We start from the raw sequence: 25,302 nt of genomic DNA, 5'->3' as shown, positions 1-25,302 counted from the left end.
TCAGAATTCAATACCCAGAACAACCCCCTCTGGCCGTAATAACGGCCTTGATACGCCTGGGAATTCAGTCAAACAGAGCTTGGATGGAGTGCACAGAAACACCTGCCCATGCAGCTTCAACACGATGCTACAGTTCATCAAGAGTAGTGACTGGCATATTGTGACGAGCCAGTTGCTCGGCCCGGCCACCATTGACCAGACGTTTTCAATTGGTGAGAGATCTGGAGAATGTGCTGGATAGGGCAGCAGTCGAACATTTTCTGCATCCAGAAAGGCCCGTACAGGACCTGCAACATGCGGTCATGCATTATCCTGCTGAAATTTACGCTTTCGCAGGGATCGAATGAAGGGTAGAGCCACGGGTCGTAACACATCTGAAATGTAACGTCCACTGATCAAAGTGCCGTCAATGCGAACAAGAGGTGACCGAGACGTGTAACCAATGGCACCCCATACCATCACGCCGGGTGATACGCCAATATGGCGATGACGAATACACGCTTCCAATGTTCGTTCACCTCGATGTCGCCAAACACGTCAAGGGTAACCGCAGTCATAGTCTCCGAGCTGATAGTCCATGTTGCGGCAAACGTCGCCAACCTGTCGTGCAGATGGTTGTTGTCTTTGAAACGTCCCCATCTGTTGACTCAGGGATCGGCACGTGGCTGGACGTTCCGTTACAGCCATGCGGATAAGAAAACTTGGAAACTTTCCTCATGTCAGTACGTTGTAGGTGTCGCAACATGCGCCAACCTTGTGTGAATGCTCTGGAAACCTTATCATTGCATATCACAGCACCTTCTTCTGTCGGTTAAATTTCCCATCTGTAGCACATCTTCGTGTTGTTGCAATTTTAATGGCCAGTAGTGTATTAAACTTCAGCTTCTAAATCAGTGTCGTTGCAGCCTCTTATCAGATAGAGAGCCCGCACAGCAGACAAGTAAGGTGGGCCTCCCTTCAAGAGCTCAGATAGAAACATCGCCAGACAATAGACTTCCCGCATAAACACGAAATACTTATTGAAAAGCTGTGTAACAGAAATCCACCACTAATGTGACTGCGTGTACCACTCTGCCGAATATGCGTTACAAGCACGCCAGCAGAGTCAGGCATGCACCGTATACCTATAGCTAGGACAGCTCCAGACAATGACTATTCTACATCTACATCAACATCTACATGATTACTCTACAATTCACATTGAAGTGCTTGGCAGAGGGTTCATCGAACCACAATCATACTATCTCTCTACCATTCCACTCCCGAACAGAGCGCGGGAGAAACGAACACCTAAACCTTTCTGTTCGAGCTCTGATTTCTCTTATTTTATTTTGATGATCATTCCTACCTATGTAGGTTGGGCTCAACTAAATATTTTCACATTCGGAAGAGAAAGTTGGTGACTGAAATTTCGTAAATAGATCTCACCGCGACGAAAAACGTCTTTGCTTTAATGACTTCCATCCCAACTCACGTATCATATCTCCTACACTCTCTCCCCTATTACGTGATAATACAAAACGAGCTGCTCTTTTTTGCACCCTTTCGATGTCCTCCGTCAATCGCACCTGGTAAGGATCCCACACCGCGCAGCAATATTCTAACAGAGGACGAACGAGTGTAATGTAAGCTGTCTCTTTAGTGGACTTCCTGCATCTTCTAAGTGTTCTGCCAATGAAACGCCACCTTTGGCTAGCCTTCCCCACAATATTATCTATGTGGTCTTCCCAACTGAAGCTGTTCGTAATTTTAACACCCAGGTACTTAGTTGAGTTGACAGCCTTGAGAATTGTACTATTTATCGAGTAATCGAATTCCAACGGATTTCTTTAGGAACTTATGTGGATCACCTCACACTTTGCGTTATTTAGCGTCAACTGTCACCTGCCACACCATACAGCAATCTTTTCTAAATCGCTTTGCAACTGATATTGGTCTTCGGATGCCTTTACTAGACGGTAAATTACAGCATCATCTGCGAACAAGCTAAGAGAACTCCTCAGATTGTCACCCAGGTCATTTATATAGATCAGGAACAGCAGAGGTCCCAGGACGCTTTCCTGGGGAACACCTGATATCACTTCAGGTTTACTCGATGATTTGCCGTCTATTACTACGAACTGCGACCTTCCTGACAGGAAATCACGAATCCAGTCGCACAACTGAGACGATACCCCATAGGCCCGCAGCTTGATTACAAGTCGCTTGTCAGGAACGGTGTCAAAAGCTTTCCGGAAATCTAGAAATACGGAATCAACTTGGGATCCCCTGTTGATAGCGGCCATTACTTCGTGCGAATAAAGAACTAACTGCGTTGCACACGGACGATGTTTTCTGAAAGCATGTTGATTACATATCAATAGATCGTTCCCGTCGAGGTGATTCATACTGTCTGAACACAGTATATGCTCCAAAACCCTACTGCAAACCGACGTCAATGATATAGGTCTGTAGTTCGAAGGATTACTCCTACTACCCTTCTTAAACACTGGTGCGACCTGCGCAATTTTCCAATCTGTAGGTATAGATCTATCGGTGAGCGAGCGGTTGTATATGATTGCTTAGTAGGGAGCTATTGTATCAGCGTAATCTGAAACGAACCTAATCGGTATACAATCTGGGCCGACCGCGGTGGTCTAGCGGTTCTAAGCGCTCAGTCCTGAACCTCGTGACTGCTACGGTCGCAGATTCGAATCCTGCCTCGGGCATGGATGTGTGTGATGTCCTTAGGTTAGTTAGGTTTAAGTAGTTCTAAGTTCTAGGGGACTGATGACCAGAGACGTTAAGTCACATAGTGCTCAGAGCCGTTTCATCCATATACAATCTGGACCTGAAGACTTGCCCGTATCAAGCTGTTTGAGTTACTTCGCAACCCCTAAGGTATCTACTTCTAAGAAACTCATGCTAGCAGCTGTTCGTGTTTCAAATTCTGGAATTTTCCATTCGTCTTCCCTGGTGAAGGAGTTTCGGAAAACTGCGTTCAATAACTCCGCTTTAACGGCACAGTCGTCGGTAACAGTACCATAGGCACTGCGCAGCGAAGGTATTAACTGCGTCTTTCCGCTTGTGTACTTTACATACAACCAGAATTTCTTCGGATTTTCTACCAAATTTCGAGACAATGTTTCGTTGTGCAACCTATTAAAGGCATCTCACATTGAAGTCCGTGCCAAATTTCACGCGTCTGTAAATTTTGGCCAATCTTCGGGATTTCGCGTTCTTCTGAACTTCACATGCTTTTTCCGTTGCCTCTGCAACAACGTTCGGACCCGTTTTGTGTACCATGCGGGATCAGTTCCATCTCTTACCAATTTATGAGGTATGAATCTCTCAATTGCTGTTGCTACTATATCTTTGAATTTGAGCCACATCTCGTCTACATTTGCATAGTCAGTTCGGAAGGAATGGAGATTGTCTCTTAGGAAGGCTTCTAGTGACACTTTATCCGCTTTTTTAAATAAAATTATTTTGCGTTTGTTACTGGTGGATTTGGGAGAAACGGTATTGAGCCTAGCTACAACGACCTATTCCTACTCTAGCATAGTAGACACTCGCCATAGCCTTCAGTGGAAAGGTGTATCTTTGTAATTATGTAGAGTGATATTTTCTTGTCATTGTCTTGTACTCTTATCTGGCTTTGCCAACACATGAAGTGTTGTGCTTCTTGCTGTTCTTGCGTTTGGAAATTAGTGCACGCCCAGAAGGCGTTTTAGTTATAATAAAGTGTTTTCAAATCTGATCATTAGTTCTTTCCTGCCTACCAGAGGACACTACAAACAGTGCACTCAAAAGACACGGAGAGTTTGTCCATGTGTACGTTCAAGTTTGTCTTCGCACCAGCGTTGTCAGCTCTTTTTGTTCCCGTGGCGTCCAGGTCTATTTTATTCCATATGAAGGTATAGTGAGTTATTCTTTTGATATGCCGACCCGTCATGAGCAGCCTAATTCTCTGGAAATCTACGATAGTTTAGTATATACTTTTCGTTTAACTTCGGATCAAGTACACACAGCGTATTTTGATACTGCTATCTATGCTTCCTTTGTTAAGTAGGTGAAACCCTTACAGGTCTGATAATTACTGTATAAAAGTGGTCCTCAGTTTCTTTCCCGTCACAGAGATGACACAGTATAGTCCTCCTTGCGGATGCTGACGTTGAGTCGACGAATTTTCGTGTGTTCATACTGCTTCCCGAGGAAGATAATGTTTATCTCAAAAACGTTTCGCTTAAGTATGGTGAGCTCAAACACATTTGCCTTGAGTACTGGTCCAGCCAGCAAAGACTTCTGCATTACAGCGGCACTCGTTCTGCAGAAATGCCGGTGGACTAATAGAATATTCTGTTTTATTTACAAGTGGGCGGTTACCGTATACACGTTACATACAGTGACCAGATGGGGACGTGCTTTTTATCTACATCTACACACATACTCCGCAAGCCACCGTACGGTCCATGGCGGAGGCCACCCTGTACCACTACTAGTCATTTCCTTTCCTGTTCCATTTGCAAACAGACAGGGGGAACAACGACCGTCTATATGCTTCCGTATGAGCCCTAATTTTTCATATATTATCTTCGCGTTCGGCAGTCAGCTTCTAATGCCTGTTCTCTAAATTTTCTCAACAGTGTTTCTCGAAAACAACGTCGCCTTCCCTCCAGGGATTCCCATTTAAGATCCCGAAGCATCCACTAACGAGATGTTCAAGCATACCGGTAACAAATCTGGCAGTGTGCCTCTGAATTGCTTCAATGTCTTCCTTTAATCTAATCTGATGATGATCCCAGATACTTTAACAGCACTCAACAATGCGCCACACCAGCGTCCTATATGCGGTCTCTTTCACAGATGAACCACACTAATATTCCCCCTCCCCTCCCCTCCCCCCAATATACCGAAGTCGACCATTCCCATTCCCTATAACATGAGTTGTCAACTTCATACGAATTGTCTTCGAAGAGTGTTTGTTTCGCGACAGTCTCTTGGACAGCAGCGTATGTTAAAGGTGGCATACCTCGAACCCTCTAGCGTTGAAGCAGGGTTGGGGGTTGGGTTGTTTGGGGAAGGAGACCAGACAGTGAGGACATCGGTCTTATCGGATTAGGGAAGGACGGGGAAGGAAGTCGGCCGTGCCCTTTAAAAGGAATCATCCTGGCATTTGCGTGGAACGAGTTAGGGAAATCACAGAAAACCTAAATCAGGATGGCCGGACGCGGGATTGAACCGTCGTCTTCCCGAATTTGAACCAGGGGCCGGGCAGTCTTCTGTTAGGGATGCCCACCGGACAGATTTGAGCTTCGCAGTTGGTGATTTTCTGCTGTTACAAATGAAGACGGGTTCTGGTGCGGCTCCCCTCACACGTACGCTGAAGTGATCCAAAATACGAGGGGCCGTTCATAGGATAGGGATACTAATAATGTTACTATACATTATTGCACTGCCTGTGTTATCCTCTTGAATTACGATGCAGAGTTCTTTTCGACACGAAAGCGTGTTCAAAGGGACATTATATTATAATTCTGAACGATACAGGCGCTGCAATATCGCATTTATCCGCCGACACCGCGCAAGCGACTTTCAATTAAAATGGCTCACTTGTACGGAAATATACACATAATGGATGTACGTGTACAGGTTGTAGACACATGGTTCACGTCATACTGAAGTTTGGACCTGATCTTGAGTCTTCCATGGACAGCCAAATGGCAAGGCGACCTCTCGTTATAAGCGGGAAACCCGGGTTAGAGTCCCGGTCTGGAACAAATTTTCACTGTCGTCACTCCATTCTACAGCTGATGGTTGCCAGTATTCGCAGCTGGGAATACATTTAATGTACTGCTGATGTTGTTTCCCCTGTCCTGTCCCCTCTCTTCCCCTCTCACCCTCCTCCGGTCCACCAAATCTCGTGCATCTGCTGATGCACTACATGATGGACATGGACTCAAGATTAATGAGCTGACAATTGAAGTGAAGGGTTTATAATACCTCTTTCTCTGCATGTAACTTCTTTTTTTCATGAAATGCTAGTTCTAAGGGATAGAGCGAGCAACAGTGTAAAAGAGCGATTGTAATTTTGAACGAAATGTTTTACAAAATCGGTGGAGGCTGTATTGGCGATCGATCTTCAACATGAAGATGCGTGACCGTGAGACGACACCTAGAAGTTTTGCGTCAGATCTGACCTTGTAATAAAATGACGTTTAAACAGGGACATCTGACTTCGTATTAAGGTTTCTGAATGAGGATGGGCTCAGTTTCTCATCGTACAGTGAGCACGGAAGGCTGCGACAATGCTGGCGGAACAAATGCGTCATCGTATTAAGACGACAGACATAGAATATTAGTGTCAAGTCATTTGTTGAAAGACATTTAAAGATCAGACTAGGGCAAGGAATTAATTCTATAATAATAATTCATTAAAGTAAATATTCATTACATTATAATTTAACTCAAGTATTCCATTACTACATGACATAATCCTTTAGTCCACCTGTTCGTGAGGAACGCTACGAAGCAATAGAACAGACGACGATGCTGAGGCACTAGTGTTTGTCCTCTCAAAACAACAAAAGAACAAAGAACAGTTCGAGCACAGATACCTACGTAATTTACTACGTCTCTGAGATCGGGAAATTGTGGAGATAAAGTTAAATGTCGTAGTATGGGTTCTGGCGCTTCTTCAATTTCCGTCGTATTTCCTCTGAACATCTCCAGCGTTCGGAACACTTGATGTCGATTCCCTTGTTCCGTTCGTTCCAGTTGCTGAGTCGCAGCACCCTCCCTGACTATCAGAATCTTTTGTCGGTTCTTGGCAGAACAACATTATAACAAATGAAAAGCACCAGTTTGGTCCTGTTCTACAGTATTAATTTTTATTTTGTTAACCGGTTTTCGGCTTACAAGGCCATCTTCAGATATTTACTGAGCATTGTCACAAAAGAAGTTACAATGTTTGCAAACAATATTGGAAGAGAAGTAACAAGTCCAGACTGAAGCAGTAACATACAGTAAGTAACATCTTCGACAGTGTGGTGGTAAAGCAATGAAAAAGTAAAAAATTGAACAGTAAATAAATAAAAATCAAGTAGATAGGAATAACTTTAACACAAAATAGGAACAGCACGCCTACATAAAACTTTGTATTAATAAACAGAGCTAATAAAATAAAATATAATTAGAACTTGACAAGGCTACAACAGGAGGTGCAAAACATGGAGAGTGACACTAAAAGAAGATACAATTATCAGTGTAACTACAGAATACATGAGGAACTTAAGCAAAATCAATAAGATGAACAGAAATAAATAAATGCAGGAAAAAGGAGGAGTTTGAAGGAACATACAGTAAATGCAATCTTTGAGAGTGTGGTGGTACTGTATTTTAACATTAACATTGTATTCAAAACTGTGGCGATGCAGCAGTTTGCATTAAATAAATGAAACAAGTAAAATATAAACAATATTTGATGAGACAACTACAAGAGATGGTAAACATGGACAGTAATACAAGTACCATTTAAAAGAAAGCCTTAACAATTGAAACTACTGTCTTCAATAAAACAAACGATCTTAATGAATACAGGAAAATGGGAATATGTAGGAACAAACAGTGTGGGAAGTAATGAACAACAGAGACGAATATGTGACGTTTTTGAGAGCGAAAGTGTGAACTGTGTCTGGTCATTTAGGGTTAGATCTGGACTGTGAGCTAGATGTTTGTTAATTTCTGGGGCTTCCAGCAGGTTGAGTTTACGGCGTTTGCTTGCTAAGTGAAGTGCATGGGACACTGGGTGGTAGTTGTGACCCTCACTCAGTACATGCTCAGCAAACGTGGAGTCAGAATTCTGCAACCTCCAGCTGCGTTCGTGTTCAGCCAGCCTAGTGGCTATGTTTCTGCCTGACAGACCGATGTAAAAATATGTCACAATCAGAACAGGTGATTTTATATACTACACTGTTGGGTAATAACTGGATCTTATCTTTGCTATTAAAAATATCCTGGGCCGTCATGTTCTTAACATAGTAAGAAAGCCTGTACTTGCAGGCTTTCAGTGCTTTCTGTGATACCTCACCTAGACATGATAGTTTACACAATTTCTTGCAGACAGTAGATGAGGAAGCAGATGGGACATAGAGGAGAGATAAATTTTTCCGTTTTTGTTTCCTGTGCAGGATGTGGTCAATAAGAACTGGATTGTAGCCATTGGCTGTGGCAATTTTATTGAATCTACCTCTGCTTCAAAAACATCTCTGGACATGGGCATAGATAAGAGACGGTGTACGATTGAGTGGAAAGCTGCATGTTTGTGAGCTGCGAGATGTTGTGAGCAAGAAGGTATTACTCTGTCTGTAGTTGTAGTTTTTCTAGAAATTTGGAAATAACGTGCGTGTGTACACCTATGACATCAACATTTTGTTAACGTGGGTCGGTCGCTTTCACTGGGGGTCATTCCGTGGAGACAGCTTCCTATTCAATCCCACCCATGACTGACTAGAATGTGGTGAACAACCCTCACACCTCACCGGTGGCCTGGGATAACTTCCCACGCAGCCGGCGTAAACAAGGGATCCACCCGGATCGTGCCCTTGCAAGAAAACAATTGAGGCATAGCGGTTCGATAGAATGCGGCACTAGACCCCCCTCCCTCAGATTCGTCGACGGAAGAAGCGATGGACAGTGACGGTCGAGGGGTGGAATAAGTTGCCATTTTCTTGTGTCTCTTATTCTGATTGATGTCCCAACTTACACCTATATTACCCTAAATGTTAACAGAATTGACGCCATCTAAGTTCGTTTTCGTTACGTCACTTTAATTATGATTCCTGTGTTGGTACTATGCCTTTTCAAGAAGTTTTGTTCAGCATTTTTGCTCTTCCTGGATTTCAGCCTGTTTTTATGTGGCCCCAGAATATTCCACAGCACCGCCCCATTTTTTCGTGGGGGTTTCCCCATTGCCGATGTTGAAGTACTTGATTCTGGTAGTGGGGTAAGGTGTCGTCATTCTGATCACACTTTCGTTGTTTCACGTGCAGAGTGTTGTTCGTATCATATAATGCTGCGTCCGCAGTTTTACAAAGAGGTGGTTATCTACTTTTTGCGCAAGAATCTTCGATGCCTCGTGTTAGGTGGTGAATTCAACTGTGTTTTACGTCCTGGAGATCAGTCCCCACATTATAATTTTTGTTATGATTTAAGTGAATTGATGTATTTGATGCCTTAGCGTGACGTGACGGAATAGAAATACCCTACCTCGGTTAAATACACGGTTTTTACCGCTACCTCTTGTAGCGGTTTTATTTATCTGATTGTTTGCGTGATAGGATTCTTGCGATTGACGTTATCCCCGTTTTCTTTTCCGACCACTGAGCTGTGGCTCCCACTGTAAACTTTGAATGGCAACCTACGAAACTATTTCGAACTCAGTGGATGCAAAAAATTGAAGCTTCGTCAGTGCTTAATACCATTCAGTACTGCTCGACCGAGGGACTTAAGGAAAAGTTAAGAAGATTATTACACTCTCCTGCATGAACTATAGGCCGACGCTCCTCTACCTTTCGCCGCATTAAAGCAAAGTTGTTGCAGCTCAAGCGGCGTCAGATGTAGACTGTTCATGTCAAATCTCAACCTCGCTCACTTGCTGAAGATAACTGGCGTCCTTGAATCACCTGCTTCGCCATAAGTGGCGACGTCGTCGCTCCTGAAGACCATAAGGTGACTGCTAGGCGGTACTGATTGCACTCTACACAAATATGACATGGGCCTATAAGCTGTGGATGTCTGCGTGAGACTCCTTCCCGGTGATGTTCGTGGAGCCCTAAGTAGACGATCACGCTTGCTCAGAATGTTGAATTTCTGGCCGTCTTTCAAGCAGATGAGATGCTTGTTCTTACTGCCGCTTCTCCCTCTCGCATATCACCTTCTCAGGACGGTTTCTCTCGAATGCATCGTTTACAGCGACAGTAAACGAAGTTTTGCAAATGATAACTGTGCCCAAAGTCTTTACGGAGTGTAAAATGATATTAACACCGAAACACCCACACCGCGTCACTGTGGATTTCTTTCGTCCCCTCACTTTGCTAAACTTTGAATTTAAAACTAAATGCTAGGTTATCTCCTCTGTTGGCGAACATGATCGGAGAACACCAGAGATGCCTTCCTAATCGCTCGGTTTTGACTTCAGTAGCGAAGTACCAGGCTGTGATTTCAGCTGCAGCAGCCACACTCGTTCATTGTGCCCTTGTGTTTCTGGATTTTAATAAGGCATTTGACCGTGCTTCTCATAGTTATTTGGTCCTTGTCTTGGAAGTAGTCGGTTTCACCCCTGACGCCCGTTTAGTTCTTTCCCACATCTTTCAGGACTACGCGGAGAAAACACTTGTTAATGACCAACTTACGCCATTGGCTGTCAGTAGGGGTATGCCCCAGGACATCCCGCTTTCCATATCCATATTTGTTCTAGCTCTAAAACTGCAGCTTCGCTGTCTCTCCCCTCAATTGCGTGTAATGACTCTCTCTGGTGCGACCATCATGGTTTGGTCGTATGACGACGATGTGGTGGTTCTCTTCCATCGTAGGAGGGGTTTCCCTTCCTAGAGGCGGAGTGAAATAATTATTATCTAGTTTTTTGTGCATGGTTGACTGAGGGCAAAAGTAAAATTCTTCCGTTTCGAGATTTCAGTGCTACTGTTTTTCTGTGGTTCACCGCTGTTGACTGACATACGTCATTGCGGGGCATCATCGGTCGTTGTTCTATTGAAATGGCGGCACTAAACAGGAAAACTGTAATTGACCAAATACAGCGGCACATACTGTAACACGAGCGCCACCAAGTTACATTTCTCCAAAAGTTCGCATTTTGGACACACACGTGTTGTGTAAGGAATTTTGCATTGCCCTTACAAGCTTTCTCTGACGATGGCAAAAAATACAGCAGTTACTTCGCTGGATTTTTGGAAACGTTACATATTTAGGTTTAGCTAAATAATCATAACCTCTCTGACATCTACATCTATACCCTTCAAACCACCATCAGGTGCATGGCAGAGGGTACGTCAAACTATAACAGTTATTAGGGTTTCTTCCTGTTCCATTCATGTATAGAGCGGGGGAAGAGTGATTGCTTGAATGCCGCTGTGTGTGCAGTAATTTATTCTTATCCTCCCAATCTCTGTGTGAGCCATGCGCAGGTAGCTGTAGTATGTTCCTAGAGTAATTGGTTTTCTCGGGATAGTTTACGTCTATCTTCAAGAATGTTCCAGTTCAGTCCCTTCAGTACCTCTGCAACACTCTCCCACGGATTAAACAAAACATGTGACGATTCGTTTTGCCCTCTTCTGTAGACGTTCAATATCCCGTGTTAGTCCTCTTTGGTACTTACACTTCCCCAGTATTCTACCAATAAACTGAACCAACGTCTGAACCTATGTGATCATTCCATTTCATATCCCTACAGAGTGTTACAGCCACGTATTTGTTTGAGTTGGCCGATTCTAGCAGTCACTCATTGATATTATAGTCATAGGATACTACGGTTTTGTTGGTTGGTTGGTTGTTTGGGGAAGGAGACCAGACAGCGTGGTTATCGGTCTCATCGAATTAGGGAAGGATTGGGAAGGAAGTCGGCCGTGCCCTTTCAGAGAAACCATCCCGGCATTTGCCTGGAGTGATTTAGGGAAATCACGGAAAACCTAAATCAGGATGGTCGGACGCGGGATTGAACCGTCGTCCTCCCGAATGCGAGTCCAGTGTCTAACCACTGCGCCACCTCGCTCGGTTACGGTTTTGTTTTGTGAAGTGCACAATTAACGTTTCTGAACATTTGGAGCAAGTTGCCAGTCCCTGCAGCACGTTGAAATGTTACCGAGATCTGACGAATATTTACGCAGCTTCTTTCAGATGGTACTTCATTATAGATAAATGCATCTTCTGCAAAAAAATGTTACTATTAATGTTGTCTGCCAGATCATTAATACACAACATGAACAAAAGAAGATCCTAACACACTTCCCTGGGCACACCCGAAGTTACTTCTACATCTGAAGATGACTCTAACTCCATGACAACATTCTGTGTCTTCCTACCAAAAAGTCGTCAATACAGTCACAAATTTCACTTGATACTCCGTATAATGTCACTTTTGACAATAAGCGTAGGTGTGGTACTGAGTTAAATGATTTTCGAAAGTAAAAAATTGTGCATCTACCTGGTTGCCTTGATCCAAAGCTTTCAGTACGTCATGTGAGAAAAGTGCGAGTTGTGTTTCAGAAGATCCATGTTTTCGAGATCCATGATGGTTCGCATTCAGGAGGCCATTCTTTTGAAGATACCTCTTAATGTTTGAGCTCAGAGTATGTTGTAATATTCGACAGCAAATCGATTTAAAGGCTATTGGACGGTAGTTTTCTGGATTACTTCTACACTCCTGGAAATGGAAAAAAGAACACATTGACACCGGTGTGTCAGACCCACCATACTTGCTCCGGACACTGCGAGAGGGCTGTACAAGCAATGATCACACGCACGGCACAGCGGACACACCAGGAACCGCGGTGTTGGCCGTCGAATGGCGCTAGCTGCGCAGCATTTGTGCACCGCCGCCGTCAGTGTCAGCCAGTTTGCCGTGGCATACGGAGCTCCATCGCAGTCTTTAACACTGGTAGCATGCAGCGACAGCGTGGACGTGAACCGTATGTGCAGTTGACGGACTTTGAGCGAGGGCGTATAGTGGGCATGCGGGAGGCCGGGTGGATGTACCGCCGAATTGCTCAACACGTGGGGCGTGGGGTCTCCACAGTACATCGATGTTGTCGCCAGTGGTCGGCGGAAGGTGCACGTGCCCGTCGACCTGGGACCGGACCGCAGCGACGCACGGATGCACGCCAAGACCGTAGGATCCTACGCAGTGCCGTAGGGGACCGCACCGCCACTTCCCAGCAAATTAGGGACACTGTTGCTCCTGGGGTATCTGCGAGGACCATTCGCAACCGTCTCCATGAAGCTGGGCTACGGTCCCGCACACTGTTAGGCCGTCTTCCGCTCACGCCCCAACATCGTGCAGCCCGCCTCCAGTGGTGTCGCGACAGGCGTGAATTGAGGGACGAATGGAGACGTGTCGTCTTCAGCGATGAGAGTCACTTCTGCCTTGGTGCCAATGATGGTCGTATGCGTGTTTGGCGCCGTGCAGGTGAGCGCCACAATCAGGACTGCATACGACCGAGGCACACAGGGCCAACACCCGGCATCATGGTGTGGGGAGCGATCTCCTACACTGGCCGTACACCACTGGTGATCGTCGAGGGGACACTGAATAGTGCACGGTACATCCAAACCGTCATCGAACCCATCGTTCTACCATTCCTAGACCGGCAAGGGAACTTGCTGTTCCAACAGGACAATGCACGTCCGCATGTATCCGGTGCCACCCAGCGTGCTCTAGAAGGTGTAAGTCCACTACCCTGGCCAGCAAGATCTCCGGATCTGTCCCCCATTGAGCATGACTGGATGAAGCGTCGTCTCACGCGGTCTGCACGTCCAGCACGAACGCTGGTCCAACTGAGGCGCCAGGTGGAAATGGCATGGCAAGCCGTTCCACAGGACTACATCCAGCATCTCTACGATCGTCTCCATGGGAGAATATGGTTCAAATGGCTCTGAGCACTATGGGACTCAACTGCTGTGGTCATAAGTCCCCTAGATCTTAGAACTAATTAAACCTAACTAACCTAAAGGCAGCACACAACACCCAGCCATCACGAGGCAGAGAAAATCCCTGACCCCGCCGGGAATCGAACTCGGGAACCCGGGCGTGAGAAGCGAGAACGCTACCGCACGACCACGAGATGCGGGCATGGGAGAATAGCAGCCTGCATTGCTGCGAAAGGTGGATATACACTGTACTAGTGCCGACATTGTGCATGCTCTGTTGCCTGTGTCTATGTGCCTGTGGTTCTGTCAGTGTGATCATGTGATGTATCTGACCCCAGGAATGTGTCAATAAAGTTTCCCCTTCCTGGGACAATGAATTCACGGTGTTCTTATTTCAATTTCCAGGAGTGTATTACCCTTCTTGCAGTCGGGCGCGACCTGTGCCTTTTCCCAAGACCTGGACATGTTTATCTGTTAGAAGGATCTCGGCAGAGTATAGGTAGAACAAGGGCTAAATCAACCGCAAATTCAGTATAGAATCCGATGGGATTCCGTCGGGGCCTGAAGCTTTGTTCAACTAATTTCAGCAGTGTAACAATTTCACCACTGACATTAATACACTACTGTCCATTAAAATTGCTACACCAAGAAGAAATGCAGGTCATAAACGGGTACTCATTGGACAAATATATTGTACTAGAGCTGACATGTGATTACATTTTCACGCAGTTTGGGTGCATAGATCATGAGAAATCAGTACCCAGAACAACCACCTCTGGCTGTAATTACGGCCTTGATACGCCTGGGCATTGAGTCAAACAGAGCTTGGATGGCGTGTACAGGTACAGCTGCCCATGCAGCTTCAACACGATACCACAGTTCATCGAGAGTAGTGACTGGCGAATTGTGACGAGACAGTTGTTCGGCCACCATTGACCAGAGGTTTTCAATTGGTGAGAGATCTGCAGAATGTACTTCCAGGGCAGCAGCCGAACATTATCTGTATCCAGAAAGACCCGAACAGGACCTGCAACATGCAGTCGTGCATTATCCTGTTGAAATGTAGGGTTTCGCAGGGATCGAATGGAGGGTAGAGCCACGGGTCGTAACACATTTGAAATGTAACGTCCATTGTTCAAAGTGCCGTCAATGCGAACAAGAGGTGACCGAGACGTGTAACCAGTTGCACTCCATACCATCACGCCGGCACACGTTAATTCGTTTGAGGCTGAATGTTAACAAAGTTGAGAGATACGTTATGTACTGGTGTCCGGGCCACGACGAACAGCATCCGTAATATCCTTATCATCGTCTTCACTTATCGACCGCTCGTACTGATTATGAACGCTAAGCAGGTTCAAAATGGCTCTGAGCACTATGGGACTTAACATCTGAGGTCATCAGTCCCCTAGAACTTACAACTACTTAAACCTAACTAACCTAAGGACATCACACACATCCATGCCCGAGGCAGGATTCGAACCTGCGACCGTAGCGGTCGCGCGGTTCCAGACTGCAGCGCCTGGAACAGCTCGGCCACCAGCGGCCGGCTACGCTAGGTAGGGAACCTGTCTCCCGTAATATTCGAAATACTCGTGCATTCGGTATCCTCCGAGTTGAATAACGTACGCGATATTCGTTAACTGCAGCAGTAGAAGTACCATCACATTTGCCATAAATAAACACCGTATCGGCGTATTCCTCTGTCGTAAATTTGAAAAGCATCCCTATTTCATAAAAAAAAACTACAAACTACGACAGTTACCATGTGGTTTCACTTAAATGCACTGCTGTTATTATGTTCTTTCATGAACAATACAGGAAACTAACTCGTTTCAAGGTTGGGAAACATCTGAAACAAGTCACTAACGGTTGCCAACAATGACATAAACGTTTCTACATTCTTAATGGAAAGTAAATAAATTTACTTGTATAATAATCTTTGATTCTCTGGATGTTCTAGAAAACTACTGGAGATACACGTCTGAGACATGTTACCTTAGATTCACCAGACCAATAAAAACAAAATAAATGGAAATCGTGTTTTACTTTGACCTCATACTGTTCAGCGATGGCTTCATACTATCCAAGTTGCTAAATTTCAGGCAAAATCTTTTATTAGTCGTAGTTCCGCAACTAAACATTTTCGTACCTATGTTTATAAGAACTTTTTTCTTTAGTTTTTCTTGTAGAATAACATATTAAAATATTTGAATATCATCGTGAATCACCCAACTTCGTCGTAAATATGTGGTCCCCACCAATGGCAGGCTGCATCGGATCACGTTTTCTGACACGGATGTAGCAAGTGTGTTCTTATATAGAAATAGTTTCCAGGTGAACTGCGGGATCTCAGTGTACATTGGGCGTAATATTTCGACAAACGACCACGTTGCATTATCATGTGAACTCACTGAAGGGAGGCAGCGCTGCAGTTTTACCTCCTCCGCCTCTCCCTCGGACAGACCGCTCCAATGGCCGTCCGCGCCGAGCATCGTTACCTGAAACACTGTTTTGTCCTGGGTTCGCTCCTAGGTGCTCGTGCTGGGTGCTGGAGATACCTCTGCTATTCTTCCACCTGAATCCGATGTCAGCTCGATGTTCGGTGTCTCCTTTCTCGTCTTGACCATTCTAATAACGGGGTCCCATGCCTTACTGACTAACATAGATTGTATGGTGATTTTTAGTTTTTATAACTCGCCTGCAGTTCTTCTGATGGTTAGGTAACAGCCCTCAACACCCCTCGCCCCCAACCCTGCTATTCTATGTCATGTAGTAGTGGGTGGTAGTTCCTGGAGGTGGTCTTAATTTGTAAATAATAAAGAAAGAAAATGCATATATATAAAGTCTCTATCTGGATGTTCGTGAAGAATGCTCTTACTGTCATATATGTATTGGTATAAGATACTGTGTATGGTTAGGTTTCTTATTATTTACGTTGTACATGTAGTTTCACGATGTTTTGTAATATCCAAAATTCGCCAATGTGGCTTTATCTGATAGCAATGAATGGCTTTCTATGTTTTTCAGCCTATCTCTTTTCGGCAGTTATGATACGTTTCAGATTAGAAAAGTCGTCATGCGAAATTTCTGGATGAATTATGTTTGTACATCTGTAGTTCCATGATCTATGCCTTTAATGCACAATGTTTACATGTAATCAAAGACTATAATGTACCTCGTATTCAGTTGATACTTCTATTGTTCTGTAGTTTTTACCTTTGACATAGTGATGTCTTCGACTGTGCTCTTCAATGTGTTTCTTGATTACATCGGTCAGTGTGTGGCTAGATGTATAAAGTTTGCTTCTTCATGAAATCTGTTGAACACAGCTATTACTGTAAAAACATTTGTAATACTGTGGGCTCAAAAGAGCAAATTACTCTTATTATGATACAATTTTCCAGCCATTCATGCCAGTAGGTAACACATTATTTACCCTTCTATTTACCTGTAAACAGTGTACTCTCTATTGATTTTATTTATTCTTTTAGGCTTATGTTTGATATTGGTCATTTGACGGAAACTAGTAGCGAAGCGCATTCTGAAAAATAAAGGACAGCTGCAGGTTCACCATGAATTTTAACAAGGATGTATCGGGTATCACAATTTATCAGTGTTTCCATTATTCGAATCTCAACAGTTTGCTCGAACAGCATGTGCATCGTGTGGGACCGTAGGACGGAACAGTGCGTGGTAGGAGTGGGGGTAGGGATGCTAGACGCGGAGGGCCGATGGAGCGGTCGATCAAAGGGCGACAGGGAGGAGATGGAAGCTCGATGCCGGCCCCCAATCAGTCAGTTCATCAGCGCACCGCATGACGACCACGTGTCCCTTTGCCGAAGCATTGTGCCCATTGCACACTGACACCCGGCAGTTCACGCGTAAACTATTTTGACATGACGTCTGCTGTGTAAAGCTGAAGAACCACACGTGCTCTTATAGCCGACATCCAGCATCTGTTTACCTTTTGTGAACATACGGCGAACTGTGTTGGCCCCAGAGACTGTTGGGTTTCCTTACCGGATCTGTTGACACCACCTACACCACTGACATTGTTGGGTGGCCTGCAACTTTGCTTTTTCCAGTCACGAAGAATAACACAATAATGTGGATGCATGGTCATTTTGTACAGTCCTTGCTGGTGACAGGGGAGAATATCATTCGGCGTTTCGCCAACGCATGTATTCTGCATACTAGCGAGCCGACAACTGCCCCACTTTCTCGACACCTTTGCTATTTTGCTTATCCTTAAAGTTTGCCGGCAGGGCTTGTCTGAGGCCGCATGTGGGTGCCGGATTCTTGTTATGTTGCACAAGTATACAACTACTCTCATGTGAGAAGGGACTTAACTTTCAGTAATGGTTGATGAGTGGTGGAAAGTTAACGGTGCGGATGACATGTGTTTAAAAGAAAAAACAGCTTAGCATAATTAGTAAAGTCGCTACAGAACCGAGCTTACATTAGTATGGACTTTGTGTCTCACTGTATTCAAAGTTTTATTTATTTATTTGTTTATCTTTATTCCACATTCGCATTTTCTACGTGGTTGTGAGACTTTCTTGTGAAATTAATAGTAATAATTTTTGTAATAAGAAGAAAAGATGGTGAAGTAATAAAATTGATATGGCGTTTGACTTCTAGCCCAAAGGTTAGAAGCTCGTATCCCGGCTAGGTCACATTTCCTCACCCTGGTTTAAGAGAGGAAACTGCAAACCTGGGTCTTGGAAACTGAAATGTCGAGTGATCGAGTCTCTGTCGGAATACGGATTTTTCAGTTTTCGTTTTAACCCAGTCTTCACCTCTCGACTATTTGAGGCCTCGTCAGAAACAATGTTCCGATTCCACGCTAAACTCTAAGTTCCCTTTCCCCATTGCGATAACTGGGTCAGGCTAGGGACGTGCAAGTCGCCAAAGTGGCAGCCAGTAGAAAGACTTGCATCAGGTCATTCAAGGTGGTGGTGGTGGTGGTTAGTGTTTAACGTCCCGTCGACAACGAGGTCATTAGAGACGGAGCGCAAGCTCGGGTTCCTTTCAAAGGAACCATCCCGGCATTTGCCTGAAACGATTTAGGGAAATCACGGAAAACCTAAATCAGGATGGCTGGAGACGGGATTGAGCCGTCGTCCTCCCGAATGCGAGTCCAGTGTGCTAACCACTGCGCCACCTCGCTCGGTCAGGTCATTCAACCTTACGATATTATTACTATCATTATTACTATTACTTCCCTTTCTCAGACGTTATGTCTGGTTAAAAATGGAAAGTGACGCGGACCTTGATCAAGCGCGACTTCCTTTTAACTGTACGGTATATGTTACATTGGATGTAGGAACTTTCGGGTAACTGAACATGTATCAATAATTAGAGATTTCTGTCGTTGTATATATACGTTTGGATGTAGCTGTATTGCGTTGATGTACTGGTGGATATTGTGTGATATGACTCCTGTAGTTGATAGTGTAATTGGTATAATGTCAACTTTATCCTGATGCCACATGTCCTTGACTTCCTCAGCCAGTTGGATGCATTTTTCAATTTTTTCTCCTGTTTTCTTCTGTATATTTGTTATATTGGGTATGGATATTTCGATTAGTTGTGTTAATTTCTTCTTTTTATTGGTGAGTATGATGACAGGTTTGTTATGTGGTGTTGTTTTATCTGTTATAATGGATCTGTTCCAGTATAATTTGTATTCATCATTCTCCAGTACATTTTGTGGTGCATACTTGTATGTGGGAACGTGTTGTTTTATTTGTTTATGTTGTATGGCAAGTTGTTGATGTATTATTTTTGCTACACTGTCATGTCTTCTGGGGTATTCTGTACTTGCTAGTATTGTACATCCGCTTGTGATGTGATCTACTGTTTTTATTTGTTGTTTACAAAGTCTGCATTTATCTGTTGTGGTATTGGGGTCTTTAATAATATGCTTGCTGAAATATCTGGTATTTATTGTTTGATCCTGTACTGCAAACATTAATCCATCCATCTCACTGTATATACTGCCTTTTCTTAGCCATGTGTTGGATGCGTCTTGGTGGATGTGTGGCTGTGTTAGGTGATATGGGTGCTTGCCATGTTGTTTTCTGTTTGCAATTTACTTTCCTTGTATCTGTTGATGTTATGTGATCTAAAGGGTTGTAGAAGAGGTTATGAAATTGCAACGGTGTAGCCGATGTATGTATATGAGTGCTTGCTTTGTATGTTTTGCTGGTTTCTGCTTGTTCTATAAAGAATTTTCTTAAATTGTCTACCTGTCCATAATGTAGGTTTTTTATGCCGATAAATCCCCTTCCTCCTTCCTTTCTGCTTACTCTGAATCTTTCTGTTGCTGAATGTATGTGATGGATTCTATATTTGTGGCATTGTGATCGTGTGTATTGAGTGCTTCTAGGTCTGTGTTACTCCATTTCACTACTCCAAATGAGTAGGTCAATACTGGTATAGGATAAATATTTATAGCTTTTATCTTGTTTCTTGCTGTCAATTCTGTTTTCAGTATTTTTGTTAGTCTTTGTCTATATTTTTCTTTTAGTTCTTCTTTAATATTTGTATTATCTATTCCTATTTTTGTCTGTATCCTAGATATTTATAGGCATCTGTTTTTTCCATCCCTTCTATGCAGTCGCTGTGGTTATCCAATATGTAATCTTCGTGTTTAGTGTGTTTTCCCTTGACTATGCTATTTTTCTTACATTTGTCTGTTCCAAAGCCTTATTTACATCATTGCTTAATACTTCTGTTATCTTTAATAATTGGTTGAGTTGTTGATTTGTTGCTGCCAGTAGTTTTAGATCATCCATGTGTAGCAAATGTGTGATTTTGTGTTGGTACGTTCCAGTAATGTTATACATAATTTGTATTATTTAGCATGTTGGATAGTGGGTTCAGAGCAAGGCAGAACCAGAAATGACATAATGAGTCTCCTTGGTGTATTCCACACTTAATCTGTATTGGCTGTGATGTGATATTATTTGAATTTGTTTGGATATTAAGTCTGGTTTTCCAATTTTTCATTGCTATGTTTAGGAACTGTATCAATTTAGGGTCTACTTTGTATATTTCCAATATTTGTAGTAACCACGAGTGGGATACACTATCAAAAGCTATTTAGTAATCCAGGTATGTGTAGTGTAGTGACCTCTGTTTAGTTTTAGCTTGATATGCTACCTCTGCATCTATTATCAGTTGCTCCTTACATCCTCGTGCTCCTTTGCAGCAGCCTTTTTGTTCTTCATTTATAATTTTGTTCTGTGTTGTATGTGTCATTAATTTCTGTGTGATGACTTAAGTTAATGTTTTGTATATTGTTGGTAGGCATGTTATGGGGCGATATTTTGCTGGGTTTTCTGTGTCTGCTTGAAATTTGCTATTTTATCTTTTCCAGGGGCTTTCCAGCTGTGTGTAGAATTAATTGCTCGGGTCACTTCATGTTTCAAAATTATCACTTCAGACATTTGTGGTATCATCTTGAATGTGTCTGTTTCTGCTTGTATCCACTGTGCATTTCTGTTATGTTGTACCGGGTTTGACCATATGTTGCTCCAGAAGTGTCGCATGTCTGTTATGTTTGGTGGATTGTCTATTTTAATGTGTGTGTTATCTAATGTCTGGTATAATTTCTTTTGGTTTGTGTTGAACGTTTGGTTTTGTTTCCTCCTATTTTCACTTCTTTTGGTATCTTCTGAGTTGTTTGGCCTATGCTTGTAATTTCTGCTTCTTTTCATCTAATTTCTCTATCGCTTCTTGTTATGAGATTTTACCTAACCTTTTTCGTTTTTTGTCTGATATTTCATTTCTTATAAATTGTGTTAGCTGTCCGATGTCTTTTCTCAGTTTTTCTATTCTGATCTGTAGCCTGTGTTGCCATGCTGGTTTTGTGGGTTTCTTCTGTGTGTTGGTTGGTTCTGATCTCTGCCTAGTGCGTATATTTAGTGTAGTGAGTGTTCCTATACAAACCAGTAGTTGTAAATCTTCCGTAGTTGTATTTTTATTTATTTTGTTGTGTATGATTGTGTTGATAGTTGTTATTGCTGTTTCGACTTGTGGGTTATTTGGTGGTCTATGCAAGAATGGTCTAATGTCTGTATTTGTATCTTCGTATTCTGTATATGTCAGCTGAAATGTTTCTGCTATATCTAACACGTGTGTCACTTCGTGTTCTATTTGTGCCTGTTCTGGTGGCTGTCTTAATATTTCGTTTTCCTCTGATTGTTTAATTGATGTGTGTTGTTCTTTGTTTGTTTGCTCTGGGATGTTTGAGTCCATTACTGTATTTTCTTCTTCTTCTGATTGCACATTATTTTTTTCAGTATTTGTTGTACTTGTTGTTTGATGTTTTCTAATTCTGACTGGGGTATCCTGTTATTTTTTATTTTTACACAGATCTGATTAGCTAGTCGTTGTTCTGTTAAAAATTTTAATTCTGGGTATATGGTAATAAATGTTGTGTAAACTTGTATTCTGTATCCAGTTGTGTTGGTTCCTAAGTTTGTTGCTTGGTAATAACAGAACATGAGGTGTTGGTTAACCTCATCTGACCATCTCATGCTCTGTGTTTGTTTTCCTTCTACAGTGGTTGCAGGAAGCATATCCTGCAAAACATCTCTATTTGGATTTGAATCATTTTCCGTGTGGCTAGCAGCGTCGTTACCATTGTGGACGGGCATAGGGTTCAAGCGTCATCCCCGACCATGACAGAGCTTGTCCGAGGCTTCATTAGTTCTGTCCTGAACCAACTAATCACACTAAAAGGGGGGTTAGCCCTATTAGTGGTTTGTTCTTTTCGTTGCCTTTTACGACTGGCAGAACATACCGGAGGCCTATTCTTTTCCCAGGTCTCCACGGGGATTATTATATTATTATTCTTTTCCATTTGGAACATCTAAGGACTAAGACCATTTTCAAATCTTCCTCCTCTGTTCTTCTTTCTTCTTCCTCAAGTGTTCATTCATCTTCTCACCATATCTCCTTCTCCTCTCCTCAGACCATTTTGACCCTGTATTCTTCCTTTTGCCTTGGAATCCTTAAAAATCTCTTTTTCTGTTGCATCTTTTTCACTTATGTTGTTTCTTTCCAAATCAGTCCTAACTTCTTGAGCTCAGGATATTGTTCAGTTCTTGTCCAGAATATATTTAAAAATTTATTAGTTTAACCTGTTGTCGTTCATTCTGTAAAAATGTCCAAAAAGTAGCAGTCGCCTCTTCGGTAGCGTTTCAGTTACGTTTTCTATGTTGCGATATACTTCATTATTTCTTAATTTCCACCCCTCTGTATTTCTTAGCAGGCAGTGTTTTTCGAATGATTCTTCCTTCAAGTTTGTGTCATTTTTAATTCAATACTAAACATTCACTTGCATAAAAACATTCTGGATTTATTGTTGTGTTGTTGTCCTGACATGAGTGCTAGACATTGAGTTTCAGTAATTTGGTTCCTAATCCCCAGTGTTGCCAGTGTCAGCTTACGTTCTTTTAGGTTTTATTTCCATCCTATTATGATTTTGTGTAGGATACAGTTGAAGAGGAGTGGAGACAGTCTGTCACCTTGCCTTACACTTGTTTTTATTTTGAATGTCATCCCGAAACTTTTCTTTTAACCTGATGTCTGTGAGTGTTTCACGAATAAGGTTTGCTAGTTGAGATTTAATGCAAGATTCCCGGATCACTTGATCTAGCGTTTCCCTATCAACTGAATCAAATGCCTTTTTAAAATCTATGTGTTACAACTGTCCTTAGTATTTAAGTCTGTGATGGATTATGAAATTTAGGTTGAAAATCCGTTCTGAGTAAGAACAGCCCTTTCTAAATTCACTCTGATATTCTCGCCAATGTCTATCAACTCTTGCTCGTATCTTGTTCAGTAATACTGTTGAAAATATTCTATAACCAAGTGGTAACGGAGATACTTCTGTAATTATTAACATCATGCTTATCGCTTTTCGTATTTAGTAACATTGTTGAAAATACACTCCTGGAAATTGAAATAAGAACACCGTGAATTCATTGTCCCAGGAAGGGGAAACTTTATTGACACATTCCTGGGGTCAGATACATCACATGATCGCACTGACAGAACCACAGGCACATAGACACAGGCAACAGAGCATGCACAATGTCGGCATTAGTACAGTGTATATCCACCTTTCGCAGCAATGCAGGCTGCTATTCTCCCATGGAGACGATCGTAGAGATGCTGGATGTAGTCCTGTGGAACGGCTTGCCATGCCATTTCCACCTGGCGCCTCAGTTGGACCAGCGTTCGTGCTGGACGTGCAGACCGCGTGAGACGACGCTTCATCCAGTCCCAAACATGCTCAATGGGGGACAGATCCGGAGATCTTGCTGGCCAGGGTAGTTGACTTACACCTTCTAGAGCACGTTGGGTAGCACGGGATACATGCGGACGTGCATTGTCCTGTTGGAACAGCAAGTTCCCTTGCCGGTCTAGGAGTGGTAGAACGATGGGTTCGATGACGGTTTGGATGTACCGTGCACTATTCAGTGTCCCCCCGACGATCACCAGTGGTGTACGGCCAGTGTAGGAGATCGCTCCCTACACCATGATGCCGGGTGTTGGCCCTGTGTGCCTCGGTCGTATGCAGTCCTGATTGTGGCGCTCACCTGCACGGCGCCAAACACGCATACGACCATCATTGGCACCAAGGCAGAAGCGACTCTCATCGCTGAAGACGACACGTCTCCATTCGTCCCTCAATTCACGCCTGTCGCGACACCACTGGAGGCGGGCTGCACGATGTTGGGGCGTGAGCGGAAGACGGCCTAATGGTGTGCGGGACCGTAGCCCAGCTTCATGGAGACGGTTGCGAATGGTCCTCGCCGATACCCCAGGAGCAACAGTGTCCCTAATTTGCTGGGAAGTGGCGGTGCGGTCCCCTACGGCACTGCATAGGATCCTACGGTCTTGGCGTGCATCCGTGCGTCGCTGCGGTCCGGTCCCAGGTCGACGGGCACGTGCACCTTCCGCCGACCACTGGCGACAACATCGATGTACTGTGGAGACCTCACGCCCCACGTGTTGAGCAATTCGGCGGTACGTCCACCCGGCCTCCCGCATGCCCACTATACGCCCTCGCTCAAAGTCCGTCAGGTGCACATACGGTTCACGTCCACGCTGTCGCGGCATGCTACCAGTGTTAAAGACTGCGATGGAGCTCCGTATGCCACGGCAAACTGGCTGACACTGACGGCGGCGGTGCACAAATGCTGCGCAGCTAGCGCCATTCGACGGCCAACACCGCGGTTCCTGGTGTGTCCGCTGTGCCGTGCGTGTGATCATTGCTTGTACAGCCCTCTCGCAGTGTCCGGAGCAAGTATGGTGGGTCTGACACACCAGTGTCAACGTGTTCTTTTTTCCATTTCCAGGAGTGTATTTTATAGCCCACTGACGGCGGAGAAGTACCTCTGCAATTATGTGCATCATGCTTATAATCTTTTTTGTGCAAAGGATGGATTTGAGCCACTTTCCAGTCTTCTGAAATCTTTTTAGAGTCTCATATTACTTCATACATGATCTCAGAGTTAGTTATAATTTTTGGTTGAGACCATTTTATAAGCTCAGCAGTACTTTAGTCTTCTCCACAGGCTATGTGGCTTTTCAAGTTATTTATTGCTTTTTCTAAATTTTGTCAGCTGTATGTGGTTG

The sequence above is a fragment of the Schistocerca americana genome, chromosome 2 (genome assembly GCF_021461395.2).
Source record: "Schistocerca americana isolate TAMUIC-IGC-003095 chromosome 2, iqSchAmer2.1, whole genome shotgun sequence".
Classification (NCBI taxonomy): domain Eukaryota; kingdom Metazoa; phylum Arthropoda; class Insecta; order Orthoptera; family Acrididae; genus Schistocerca; species Schistocerca americana.
Note: the sequence above shows the minus strand (reverse complement) of the source record.